Source organism: Nicotiana tomentosiformis, chromosome 12 (genome assembly GCF_000390325.3).
Source record: "Nicotiana tomentosiformis chromosome 12, ASM39032v3, whole genome shotgun sequence".
Taxonomy (NCBI): domain Eukaryota; kingdom Viridiplantae; phylum Streptophyta; class Magnoliopsida; order Solanales; family Solanaceae; genus Nicotiana; species Nicotiana tomentosiformis.
Window position 1 is genome coordinate 24,599,480 of NC_090823.1, and position 15,813 is coordinate 24,615,292.

The window sequence follows — 15,813 nt, forward strand, 5'->3', positions numbered from 1 at the left end:
GACACTGCATTCGCGAAACTCCATCTTTCCCCACAACAACCTGTTCGGCATCACCGTGCCACACCGTGTCCTTAAGGATAAGCAAATGAGGATCATCATACTGCCGCTCCCTGATGCGATCATATGAATAAGACCGAGCGGATGTACAAGCTAGAACTCTGCTGGGCTCTGAAACGTCTAACCTCACAAACTGATTAGCCAAAGTCTGAACATCTGTAGCTAACGGCCTCTCACTAACCGGAATATACGCAAGGCTGCCCATACTCACAGCCTTACTACTCAAAGCATCGGCCACTACATTGGCCTTTCTGGGGTGATACAAAATGGTGATATCATAGTCTTTCAACAACTCCAACCATATTCTCTGCCTTAAATTGAGATCTTTTTGTTTGAACAAATATTGTAAGCTACGATGATCAGTAAAGACCTCTCACGAGACACCGTAAAGGTAATGCCTCCAAATCTTCAGCGCATGAACAATGGCTGCTAATTCTAGGTCATGAACAAGATAATTCTTCTCGTGAACTTTTAACTGCCCCGACGCATATGCAATCACCCTGCCATTTTGCATCAATACTGCACCAAGCCCAACGCGAGATGCATCATAATATACCGTATAAGATCCTGAACCTGTGGGTAATACCAATACTAGCGTTATAGTCAAATGGGTCTTGAGCTTCTGAAAGCTCAGCTCACACTCGTCTGACCATCTGCCGATACAAAAGTCAACTTAATTGAGTTTTAAAGCTCTATTTCATATTTTAATCAATTGTTTTTATTTTGTTTCATATAAAACTTTCCAAAAAATTATACGAACTGCGTACGCAAGTCAAGGAATGATGAATAGTGCTATTTGAGGTCTCAGAACACCGAAATAATTAATAAATTTAAAAATGACCTTTTGGGTCATCACAAAACAAAACGTTGTCTAACCTTTTGCAACAGTCAAGATCATGCCAGTTAAATCATTATCTTGACTAGCATTATTTTGACTTCCAAAATTGTCTCTAAGAAAGAGAGGTGTAGAGATATCATATATTTCTTCTATACATTTGCAAACAATCTCACATATGCTTGTTCCTTGGGTATTTTCTATGTTTTGAGATTGTCCTCCACTTCTCTCTTTTGAAATTTCCTCATCTTGATGTTCCACTCCATCTTTCTTTCTTTTAATTTGCTCTGCAATAAAAAAAATATGATAATTAAGAAGGGGGAAATTTGCAAATCATGCCAGAATGCGGCCTTGTTGAGAGTAAACTAGGTACAAATTTACAATCAAAACAATCAGATATTCCTGTCAAAATTGGTGCAGAACTTTTATAACTCAAACAATGTACAATAATTGTGGCTTCTCTTAACTGTTGAACCACAAGTCAATAGTAGAATTGCCCAACACTTGTGCAGAATTTCTGACTCTCAAATCCACAAACAAAAATCTCAGTAGCAAAACAACAATGGAAAACCAGTTACCGAGTTTCACTAGTTAGGATTCAGTCGTCGATCAAGGTTTCTAAAGACTACAAATCAACTTCAGCATATCAACTCGAATACTAAATTTTCAGCTTCAATATATACAAAGAAATCAACTTAACTTAACAGACCTTAAACCAAAAATCTCAGTCAGTTGAAACAAAGGAGAAATTCACCAGTCAACAGCACCATGAAAGAAATATATAAACACTCCCATAAAATCCAAACCATCATCCAATGCAGCTGAAAGAACATAATTATACTTCTGCCACCATTTCTTTCTATATCATATGTTCAAAATAATCTAATTTTCAAAGAAAGAACTTAATACCTATATTGTCCACCCTATCTTCTGCTATTTCTTTAAGAACTGATGGAGTTAAGATATCGTATGTTCCTTCAGCATATTTATCTTGACATTGCACTCCATCTTCTTTCCTTGCATCTTCAGAAGATTCTGTAACATTTACAATTAATACTTGTTACTAATAGTTTACTGAAACTAACATGCATCAGATCATCAAAATTCTATCTAACCTTGATTAGCATCATTTTGATTTCCAAATTTATTTTTAAGGAAGAGAGGTGTAGATAGATCGCATGTTCCTTCAACACATTTTCATAGAATCTCACTTATACTTGTTCCCAATGGATTTTACACATCCTGAGATTGCACTCCAGATTTAAAAATTATTTTTGTTATACTTCTCTCTTTTGGATTTTCCTGATCTTGACATTCCACTCCATCTCAAGATTCTACACATATTTGTAAGTGCAAAACAGTCAATATTTATTACGCTATTGAATATAATTTACAATAACAACAAAATCAAAAACTCTATCTAACATTTCCCAATTTCGATGCCCATATCAGTTTCATATTCTAGATGCACATCTCTATAAAAGCTTTCATAACAATCTTCTAGATGCACATATGTATCGCTACATTGATCATCAACTGCATATTTACTAATTGGATGTCACGACCCAAAATTCTCACCTTCGGACCGTGATGGCGCCTAACATTTCACTTGCTAGGCAAGCCAACGTTAGAATAAAATTATCCATTTTTAAAACAATTTTTAAATTTATTAATAACAACAAACAATTGCAGAAGTAAAGTCTGAAATATAGTGAATAATCCATAAAAATAATAACGGTGTCTAAATACCATCCCAGAATTAGTGTCATAAGTGCACAAGCTTCTAGAATAAATACAAATAAAGGTCTGAATAAAATAAAGCAGTCTGGAAACAAACACACAACTAAAGTAAAGTAGATGGGGACTTCAAAACTGCGAACGTCGTGTAGTTATACCTCAAGTCTCTTCTGAGTAGTTGAACTCCGAGCAAGTCTATGGTACGCCGTTGAGACCAACTCCAAAATCTGCATAAGAAGTGCAGAGTGTAGTATCAGTACAACCGACCCCATGTACTGGTAAGTGCTGAGCCTAACCTCGACGAAGTAGTGACGAGGCTAAGGCGGGTCACTTACATTTCCTGTACGCAATATTAGTAACAACAACAATAATAGAAATAAATCGGGTAACTCATTTATAATAATTGAAGCCAATTCAGCAGTCATAACCAATTATCATTTCCATCAATTCTGTTGCAGCATGCAACCCGCTCTCACAATATATTCACATTCAGTTATGTTGCAGCGTGCAACCCGCTCTCACAATATATTCACATTCAATTCTGTTGCAGCGTACAACCCGATCTCATAATATATTCACATTCAGTTCTGTTGCGGTGTGCAACCCACTCCCCCAATATATTCATTTTAATCAAGTCTATTGCGGTGTGCAACCCGATCCCCCAATATATATATATATATATATATATATATATATATATATATATATGTCAACTTTTTAAATAAGTCTATTGTGGCATGCAACCCGATCCTCTGATATAGACTTTTAATAAATCTGTTGCGGTGTGCAACCCGATCCTCCAATATGGACTTTTTAATAAGTCTGTTGCGGCATGCAACCCGATCCTCCAATATATTCATTATAATCAATTTTGTGGCAGCGTGCAACCCGATCCTCCAACATATTCATTATAATCAATTCTGTTGTGGTGTGCAACCTGATCCTCCAATATATTCATTTATCAATTCTTATAGAAGAAATTTTTCCAATAAATACAATAATTAATATAAAATTATAACACAACAAGCATACAATAATTATGATTTAATTATGAAACAAACAAAGGCAAATAGAAAATTACTATGGAAATTAGAGAGAAAATATGCAGTTTAATATTTAATATGCTAAATGTCAAATAACAATTAAGGCACATAATTCAAATAGCATGTAACAATTAATGGAGTAATTCAAGAATTAATATTTGACAAAGAATAGGAGAGAAACAATTATTATAATAATTAATTCATGATTTAAAATAATTTATGATTTTTCAAGTAAGGAGGCAAACAATTAATTTGACGATGTATAGACACTCGTCACCACGCCTATACGTCGTTCACATGTAATTCACATAATAAATAATTTAAGGGTTCTATTCCCTTAAGTTAAGGTTAACCACGACACTTACCTCGCTTTGCAAATTTCAATCAATTACTCGACCACAGCTTTTCCTTTTAAATTTGTCACCAAAAGCTTCAAATCTATTCACAAACAATTCAATATACTCAATACGAATCATAAGAATTAATTCCATATGAATTTACTAATTTTTCGGATAAAATCTGAAATTCATTAAAATATTCGGCAGTGGGACTCACGTCTCAAATCTCAGAAAAACTTACGAAATGCAAACACCCATTCCGAGATGAGTCCAACCATACAAAATTATCCAATTCCGATATCAAATAGACTTTCAAATCTTAAATTTTTATTTTTGGAAGAATTTATAAAAAACTGATTTTTCTTCCATAAATTCACGGATTCATGATATGAATGAGTATGAAATCATGAAATATAATCAATATATGATAAGGAACACTTACCCCAATATTTTTCCGTGAAAAGCGCCCAAAACTCGTCTTACCCGAGCTCAAAAATGAAAAAGGGTTGAAAATGGGACGAATCCCATTTTCCAAAACTTAAGTTCTGTTTCTAGAACTTTTACCCTTCGCGAACGCGGTTAGTGCCTCGCGTTCGCAAAGCACAAATTTGTGATGTCCAATTTTTACCCTTCGCGAACACGAGGGCTGCCTCGCGAACGCGATGCTTGCCTCGCGAACGCGATGCTTGCCTGGCTTGGCCTTCGCAAACGCGAGATGCCCTTTGCGAACGCGAAGGCTAATTTTCCTGGCCAGCCTCTTTCCCTTCGCGAACGCGGGGCTTCGATCGCGAACGCGAAGCTTTGCACCACGACCCTTCATAAAAGCGTTCCTTTAGTCGCGAACGCGAAGCACAAAAAGTGTCGGTCCAAATTTCCTCTTCGCGAACGCGAGACTCCCCTCGCGAAAGCGAAGAAGGAAACCAGAAGCAGATTTCTGCAGTTTTCTCAAGTCTAACAATGATCAGTTAATCACCCGAAATCAACCCGAGCCCTCGGGGCTCCAAACCAAACATGCACCCAAGTCCTAAAACATCATACGAACTTGCTCGTGCGATCAAATCACCAAAATAACACTTAGAACTACGAATCATACACCAATTCAAAGGAAATTTTCAAGAAAACTTTAAAACTTATAGTTTTACAACCGGACGTCCGAATCACGTCAAATTAACTCCGATTCTCACCGAATTCGGCAGACAAGTCATAAATATTTTAGTGAACCTATACCGGGCTCCGGAACCAAAATACGGACCCGAAGTCAATAAATCCAACATCAGTAATTTCTTAGAAATCATTAAGCTTTCAAGCTTTTAATTTTTTATCAAAATTCTATAACTCGGGCTAGGGACCTCAGAATTCGATTACGGGCATACGCCCAAGTCCCAAATCACAATACGGACCTACCGAAATTGTCAAAACACTAATCCGGGTCTGTTTGCTCAAAATGTTGACCAAAGTCAACTCAATTGAGTTTTTAAAGCTCTATTTTACATTTTAATCCATTTTTCACATAAAAACTTTTTAAAAAATTGTACGGACTGTGCACGCAAGTCGAGGAATGATACATGGTGCTTTTCGAGGTCTTAGAATACAGAATTACTTATTAAATTTAAAGATGATATTTTGGGTCATCACATTCTCCACCTCTAAAACAAACGTTCGTCCTCGAACAGAGTTAGAAAAGTACCTGAGCTGGAGAAAAGGTATGGATATTTACTCCGCATGTCCGACTCAGACTCCCAGGTAGATGCCTCTACCGTCTGACCTCTCCATTGCACTCGAACTGAAGGATAACTCTTAGACCTCAATTGTCGTACCTGCCGGGCTAGAATAGCCACCGGCTCCTCCTCGTAAGTCAAATCTTTGTCCAATTGGACTGAGCTGAAATCTAACACATGGGACGGATCACCATGATATTTTTGGAGCATAGACACATGGAAAACCGGATGAACCGCTGATAAACTAGGTGGTAATTCAAGCCTGTATGCTACTTCACCTACCCTTTCAAAATTTTCAAAGGGTCCGATATATCTAGGGCTCAACTTGCCCTTCCTTCCGAACCTCATTACACCTTTCATAGGTGAAACTCGGAGCAATATTCTTTCTCTAACCATGAATGCAATATCACGAACTTTACAATCGGCATAACTCTTTTGCCTAGACTAAGTTGTGCGAAGTCGATCCTAAATAATCTTGACCTTATCCAAGGCATCTTGTACCAAATCGGTACCCAATAACCGAGCCTCTCCCGGTTCAAACTAGCTAACTGGCGAACGGCATCGCCTTCTGTATAATGCCTCATATGGAGACATCTGAATGCTAGACTAGTAGCTATTATTATAAGCAAACTCCACAAGTGGCAAGAAATGATCCCAAGAACCTCCAAAGTCTATAACACAAGCGCGGAGCATATCTTCCAATATCTGAATAGTGCACTTTAACAGCCGTCTGTCTGTGGATGAAATGTTGTACTCAACTCCACCCACGTGCCTAACTCACGCTGTACAGTCCTCCAGAAATGTGAGGTAAACTGTGTACCTCGATCTGAAAAAATAGACACAGGCACACCGTAAAGGCGGACAATCTCACGAATGTAAATTTCAGCTAACCTCTCTGAAGAATAGGTAACTGCCACTGGAATGAAATGTGCTGACTTGGTCAACCTGTCCACAATGACCCAAACTGCGTCAAATTTTCTCTGAGTCCGTGGGAGACAAACAACAAAATCCATAGTGATACGCTCCCACTTTCACTCAGGAATTTCTAACTTCTGAAGCAAACCACCAGGTCTCTGATGCTCGTACTTAACTTGCTGACAATTCAGACACCGAGATACATATGCAACTATATCCTTTTTTATTCTCCTCCACCAATAATGTTGCCGCAAATCTTGATACATTTTGGCGGTACCTGGATGAATAGAATACCTGGAACTGTGTGCTTCTTCAAGAATTAATTCACATAGCCCATCCACATTAGGCACACCAATACGACCCTGCATCCGTAGAACCCCATCTTCCCCCACATCAACCTGTTTGGCATCACCGTGCCGCATCGTGTCCTCAAGGACAAGTAAATGAGGATGATCATACTGCCTCTCTCTGATGCGCTCATATAAAGAAGACCGAGCGATTGTGCAAGCTAGAACCCGACTGGGTTCTGAAACATCTAACCTCACGAATTGATTAGCCAAAGTCTGAACATCTGCAGCTAATGGCCTCTCACCAACCGGAATATACGCAAGACTGCCTATACTCACAGCCTTTCTACTCAAAGCATCGGCCACCACATTGGCCTTTCCGGGGTGATACAAAATGGTGATATCATAGTCTTTCAACAACTCCAACCATCTTCTCTGTCTCAAATTAAGATCCTTTTGTTTGAACAAATACTGAAGGCTACGATGATCAGTAAATACCTCACACGAGACACCATAGAGGTAATGCCTCCAAATCTTCAGCGCATGAACAATGGCTGCCAATTCTAAGTCATGAACAGGATAATTCTTCTCGTGAACTTTCAATTGCCGTGACGCATATGCAATTACCTTGCCATCTTGCATTAAAACTGCACCAAGACCAATGTGAGAGGCGTCACAATATACCGTGTACGATCCTGAACCTGTGGGTAATTCCAACACTAGCATTGTAGTCAAAGCGGTATTGAGCTTCTGAAAGCTCAACTCACACTCATCTGATCATCTAAATGGGGCACACTTGTGGGTCAATCTAGTCTTAATAGTTATTCATAATCAATTACAGAATCGTCATTTAACTTCATGTTAACAAAAATCTCATTTCACACCTTCACAATACTGATAACGAGATGCGAGGCATGAAGACCTCATAATTATTTACCTGAATTAACGAGTTACCTTTAACGCCACCTGGGCGGGCTCATACCTCGTTGGTTAAAACTCAATAATTACAACACGAGTTTGGCAAGTATGCACAGAGAATTTCATACAAGAACTTTCACATAAGCCTAACAGGTATGACTCCCTTATTATTACTATATTACAAATTTAATTTCACAAGGGAGAGCTTAAACACAAGAATTCTCATCACAAGGATCTCGTCCTTATATAACTTCCACCGCAGCTCGTAGCTCGGTTTAAACATAACAATTTATTTTTAAAAGGGAGGATCTCGTCCTCAATTCTGAATCACAAGTAATATGCACATCTTGCCAATCGAAACTTTCCATTTTCTCCTTTTAAATAACTTTCATTAAACAAAATCACAACATATAATGAACCTCGCACCGATAAGGCATATAATTCATAATTTGTAATTAATTATCCGTAAATTACATCAAAACTTACCGAAATGAGTAACAGAAAGCCACATTTAGCCTCACGGCTCTTATTAGTGACCAACTTGGAATGATAGGCATGGTTATCTCCATAGAATCTCCCAACAGGAGTAAACACATAAGTAGATTATATAATTACGAAGCTTTCTTATAAGTGAAGCACAATAGGAGGGCTCGTCTTGATAGTCAGAACCGAATCAAGTTAAGGAAATTATTCCTTTATTTTAAATCGAGGTCGTACCTATAATGACACTATCTGATGTAACGACCTCCACCATACCATAAAACAAATATAACAACGGCTGGGTCTCCACCTCTAGGACGCCTTCTACCCGCCTGTCCTCCACCTTTAACTGGTCATGTGGGCGGTGTAGTAACTGCAATGGGGCACGTAGCCTGAGTGCTTTGATGAAATATGCCTCTCCCAAGTTTGGGATAATTTTCTCATGATGTGCCTAGTATCACCGCATTCATAACAACCCATTTGCGGGTTTGGCTGTCATACTGAGTCTGTGCCAGATAACTAGAATAATCATTGTAGGACACTTATGTACGTGGTGCATTAAAAGAACTTACTGGAGCACCTCAATTAATCCGATGTGCGAACTAGGTTGGCTGACTACCCGAGCCCCCGCCATAATGATTTATACTCGCAGAGTAGAATCCACTGAATCCCCAGAACCTCGATACATCTTGGTCTCCTTAGTTTCCTTTTTCCTCTCCCCGAACACGTTCTAATATCTTGGCAATTTCTACCACTAGTGAAAATGAAGTATCAGCCTGTAGCTCCCGAGTCATACAAAATTTTACGATTATAATTAAGTCCTTTAATGAGTCTGTGGACTCTCTCTCTGGCTGTAGGAAGCAAAGTAGAATATGACGGGCTAACTTATTGAACCTGATGGCATATTATGACACTGTCATGGTGACCTGACACAATCGTTCAAACCCTATGTGCCATGCATTACGGAGAGTCCGGAAAACAAACTCTTTCAAAAGCATTTATAAGAACCGAGCCAAGTTGGCAGTGTTGCATTGGCTGGTCTGCCCTCTTTATAGGCTTGCCATATACACTTGTGGAGAATTATCTCTCCCAAGGCCAATTTATTCTTTTGTTATGCTGACTCAACATTGTTGAGCTGACCCATTTCTTAACACCCCTATTTATACACAACGATCATAAAAGTAGAGCTTCATACAGACAAATCTTGGTCCAAAATCTCGTCAACCACTGTACTTCCTCCGAAGCACCCCAAAATCCGCAACCATAACGTCCACGATGAGTAGACTTTCTGAAAATTTAATTTTTTCTCTAACTCCTTTGGTACTGAAGTATAGGATTATTAAGTAGGCGGACATACCGCAAGTTCCAACCTTATCCTCTACAAAATCTCAGGTCTTAAACATGTAGAAATTTTGGAGAACCTTTCAGTACCACATATATACATTTTAGGCCAAAACTGATATAACACATGACCCCGCAATCCATCCATTGATAGTGGACTCCCCCACTCGATGCGATATCATAGTTCACCACGTCCGATGATCCACAATATTACCCTTCACGGCTCGTATAAATCAACCAGATGCCAAGGTCTGTTGCACCCCTCACATGATTCACTAGTTGATCTCTCAATACGTCCACATCTTCACTCGGAACCACACGTTGAGGCAATGTTGAGCATCTATGGCTCTCTCGTAATCCATATGCGGCATCAGGAACCGTCAATGCACAACTGATACCGAGTGCGCAATATCATACATGAGTGGATAAAAAGGAATATGAGATATATGTTTCAAGATAAATCAATGCCACACGATAAGGAATGAAAGAAGCGAAATTGTTCCTAAGCTCTATAGCCTCTAAGAGATAAGTACAGACGTCTCTGTACCAATCCTTCAGACTCTACTAAGCTTGCTCGTGACTCGTGAGACCTATGTAACCTAGTGCTCTGATACCAACTGTCACAACCCCAAAATTCCCACCTTCGGACCGTGATGGCGCCTAACATTTCACTTGCTAGGCAAGCCAACATTAGAATAATATTATCCATTTTAAAAACAATTTTTAAATTTATTAATAACAAAGAACAATTGCGGAAGTAAAGTCTGAAATATAGTGAATAATCCATTAAAAAGAACAGTGTCTAAATACCATCCCAGAATTGGTGTCACAAGTGAATGAGCTTCTAGAATAAATACAAATAAAGGTCTGAATAAAATAAAGCTGTCTGGAAACAAACACACAGCTAAAGTAAAGTAGATGGGGACTTCAGAACTGCAAACGCCGTGCAGTTATACCTCAAGTCTCTTCTGAGTAGCTGAACTCCGAGCAAGTCTATGGTACGCCGTTGAGACCAACTACAAAATCTGCATAAGAAGTGCAGAGTGTAGTATCAGTACAACCGACCTCATGTACTGGTTAGTGCTGAGCCTAACCTCGACGAAGTAGTGACGAGGCTAAGGCGAGTCACTTACATTTCCTGTACGCAATATTAGTAACAACAACAATAATAGAAATAAATCGGTAACTCATTTATAATAATTGAAGCCAACTCAGCAGTCATAACCAATTATCATTTCCATCAATTCTGTTGCAGCGTGCAACCCGCTCTCACAATATATTCACATTCAGTTCTGTTGCAGCGTACAACCCGCTCTCATAATATATTCACATTCAGTTATGTTGCGGCGTGCAATCCGCTCCTCCAATATATTCATTTTAATCAAGTCTGTTGCGGCATGCAACCCGATCCTCCATATATATATATATATATATATATATATATATATATATATATATATATATATATATATATATATATATATATATATATGCCAACTTTTTAAATAAGTCTGTTACGGCGTGCAACCTGATCCTCCAATATGGACTTTTAATAAGTCTGTTGCGGCATGCAACCCGATCTTCCAATATATTCATTATAATCAATTCTGTTGCGGCGTGCAACCCGATCCTCCAACATATTCATTATAATCAATTTTGTTGTGGCGTGTAACCCGATCCTCCAACATATTCATTTACCAATTCTTATAGAAGAAATTTCCCCAATAAATGCAACAATTAATATACAATTATAAGGCAACAAGCATACAATAATTATGATTTAATTATGAAACAAACAAAGGCAAATAGAAAATTATTGTGGAAATCAGAGAGAAAATATGCAGTTTAATATTTAATATGCTAAATGTCAAATGACAATTAAGGCACATAATTCAAATAGCATGTAACAACTAATGCAGAAATTCAAGAATTAATATTTGACAAAGAATAGGAGAGAAACAATTATTATAATAATTAATTCATGATTTAAAATAATTTATGACTTTTCAAGTAAGCAGGCAAATAATTAATTTCACGACATATAGACACTCGTCACCTCGCCTATACGTCGTTCACATGCAATTCACATAACAAATAATTTAAGGGTTTTATTCCCTCAAGTCAAGGTTAACCACGACACTTATCTCACTTTGAAAATTCCAATCAATTACTCGACCACAACTTTTCCTTTTAAATTTGTCTCCAAAAGCTTCAAATCTATTCACAAACAATTCAATATACTCAATACGAATCATAAAAATTAATTCCATATGAATTTACTAATTTTTCGGATAAAATCTGAAATTCATTAAAATATTCGGCAGTGGGACCCACATTTCAAATCTCGAAAAAACTTATGAAAACCAAACACCCATTCCGAGACGAGTCCAACCATACAAAAATTATCCAATTTCGATATCAAATGGACCTTCAAATCTTAAATTTTCGTTTTTGGAAGAATTTATAAAAATCTGATTTTTCTTCCATAAATTCACGGATTCATGATATAAATGAGTATAAAATCATGAAATATAATCAATATAGGATAAGGAATACTTATCCCAATATTTTCCCGTGAAAATAGCCCAAAACTCGCCTTACCCGAGCTCAAAAATGGAAAAGGGTTGAAAATGGGACGAATCCCATTTTCCAGAACTTATGTTATGTTTCTGGAACTTTTACCCTTCGAGAACGCGGTCAGTGCCTCGCGTTCGCGAAGCACAAATTTATGTTGTCCAATTTTTACTCTTCGCGAACGCGATGCTTTCCTAGCTTGGCCTTCGCGAACGCGAGATGCCCTTCGCGAACGCGAAGGCTAATTTTCCTGGCCAGCCTCTTTCCCTTCGCGAACGCGGGGTTTCGATCGCGAACGCGAAGCTTTTCACCTCGACCCTTCGTGAACGCGTTCCCTTAGTCGGGAACGCGAAGAAGGAAACCAGAAGAAGATTTCTACAGTTTTCTCAAGTCCAACAATGATCAGTTAACCACCCGAAATCAACCCGAGCCCTCGGGGCTCCAAACCAAACATGCACCCAAGTCCTAAAACATCATACGAACTTGCTCGCACGATCAAATTGCCAAAATAACACCTAGAACTACGAATCAGACACCAATTCAAAGGAAATTTTCAAGAAAACTTTAAAACTTATATTTTTACAACCGGCCGTCCGAATCACGTCAAATCAACTCCGATTCTAACCAAATTCGGCAGACAAGTCATAAATATTTTAGTGGACCTATACCGGGCTCCGAAACCAAAATACAAACCCGAGGTCAATAAATCCAACATCTGTAATTTCTTAAAAATCATTAAGCTTTCAAGCTTTTAATTTTTCATCAAAATTTCATAACTCGGGCTAGGGACCTCGGAATTCGATTCCGGGCATACGCCCAAGTCCCAAATCATGATACGGACTTACTGAAATTGTCAAAATACTGATCCTGGTTCATTTACTCAAAATGTTGACCAAAGTCAACTCAGTTAAGTTTTTAAAGCTCTATTTCACATTTTAATCTATTTTTCACATAAAAACTTTTCGGAAAATCGTACGGACTGCACACGTAAGTCGAGGAATGATACATGGTACTTTTAGAGGTCTTAGAATACAAAATTACTTATTAAATTTAAAGATAACATTTTGGGTCATCACATTGGAACACTAGGTTCTCTCTCTTTGTTCCTTTCATGAGGTTTCTCAAGAAGCGTCAATAAAGTATCAACCTTTGACTCTAGGTTTTTCTTTAAAGCCTGTGAGATAGTATTTAAAATAAGAAACAGAATATTAGCTGCTTATAAGTTAAGGGCACTTACTCCTTAACTTAGAGTTACAGGCACATAAATTAAGGACAAGTAGTCGTAAACTTAGAGTTACAAGTTCAAAAAATAAGGACATGTAGTCCTGAACTTAGAGTTACAAGTTCAAAAATTAAGGACATGTAGTCCTAGCCTTAGAGTTACAAGTTCAAAAGTTAAGAACAGTTAGTCCTGAACTTAGAGTTACAAGCTCAAAAATTAAGGACATCTAGTCCTGAATTTAAATTTAGAAGCTCAAAAATTAAACACATGTTACCTTGATGTCCTTTTGAATTTTTTTTTCTGATAAAGTTATTTTTTGATGTATTATAACACTTTCTACCTGCAAATACTTTTTCAACTTCTCCAATAATTTATGAATCAAAAACCATAAAAATAAAAAAAGTCTCTTAAGCAAAAATAAGCAAATAAAAAACTAATGGTATTCAAAGACAGAAAACTTACATTAACAATTTCTTTAAGCAAACCTTCATCAAATTGTGTTGAAGACATTGAACTTTGATCTTGAGATAATTGTATATGCACACTAGCGGGCTCCGCATCTTCTTCAAAAGAAACAAATAGAACCATCTCGAGCAATTGAAACACCTATTATATAAGGAAGAAAGTAAGTATTTAGAACCAAAACAAATAAAGAAAAAGATAACTAGTAATCCTATTAACTTACTTTTTCATTATGGAAGTTCTTTTTATATAGGCTGTCATAACGCGGAGATTTCATATCTGAATAACATAGCATCCGAGAGAACCCGCATTCTCTGAAGTTCACAAATAATTTTTTCTGAAAAATTGGGAATACTTCCATAATCCAAACACAGAAGGCGAAAGGGAAGCCAAGTATAGTATAACTATCCTTCTCTTTCTCTTTCTGTTTCTCTTTCTCTTTCTCTATCTCTTTCTCATTCTCAATGTCTGAAGTATTTTGTTTGGGCTTCAAGCAACTTTTCAATAATTTGAGTAACTTTTGATAACAAAGAGAGCTCCAATTGAAAGAAGAGCAGAGTTCATCGTCATCAATAATTTTCATTACCCGCTCAAATACATTCCGAGTCTTGCGCTTACCCATCAACACATATTCAACAAAATAAATTGTTGCCAACTTCACCGCATCGTCGTCGCTGCCTACAAATGATGCAGCTGTACCAGATGGGCGATTAGTAATAAAATGCCACAAATGGCCTAACTCAATATTCTATCCTTTCCAGGGAAGTAGACTTTAAAAAGCCTATTAGCTTTTTCACTCAAAAAGTTGAAGTCTTCTTCAACATTTCAACCTAAGAATTATCTGGAAGGCTTCACGTGTAAACTTCACTTCATGATCAAAAATCTCGAATGTCATTGAATTCGTGTCATTGCTTATAATTTCATAAAGCAACACACAATGAATAAGTTTGCCACAGAATTTCACACCGTCTAATCGAAAAAAGTTTCCGAAAATACCATCTCTCAACTTCTTACATTGCGTGTTCGACAAATTTTTTATTATTATTTCCTTATACTGAAAATCTCCTTTCCAATAGCTCATCAAATTACGTCAATCATCAAACTCGAAAAAATGATCTCCTTCCATTAGCACACTACAAAGAAGGAAATAAAAGGTAAATATTAGGACTATTTTTTCGAAATGTCCTAAACATTAAAACTAAAAAAATTAAAATTCAGGACCTAATTAGATGCATATTTCATAGAAGCATAGTTAAGAATACAAGTATTTAGCAAATTTTTAAACACAGTTAGCATACAAATTTATCTTTACAAACACAGTTAGCCAAAATATTCTCAATGACTGGACTACTCTGATTGCATATTACATAATCAATATATTGATTGAACCACAAACACAATTCAATGCCAAAAGGTTCTCAATAACTTTCTAATATCATGGCAACTAGATTCGACAGAAAGTGAAAGAGCAACATGCATAAACTAGCTGCGATATTTTTTGGAAAAAACAAAGAGAAGAGTGACATACACAATAGTAATAGTATAATAATTAAGCAATCTATTTATTGTACAATCAGTAAGTGAAACCTCATTTGCTAGGAGCCATATGTAGGTACAATTAAAACACAAACTATAATAACCAAACAACTTACTACTATTCATAGAACTAGTACTACTGCTTTTATCAGTAATCACATTCACCAACAGTTGACACATTTCTAAAAATCCCATTGAATTTTGTGACTGTCAACGAAGCTGATAACATATGACTGTCACATTCACCAACAATTATAAGCGTGATCTTGCATCAACGGATCTGATAACATGTAACTGTTAGTCCGCCTTAGTTTAAGAAAATTAAATTCTACTGATTTTTCATCGGAAAA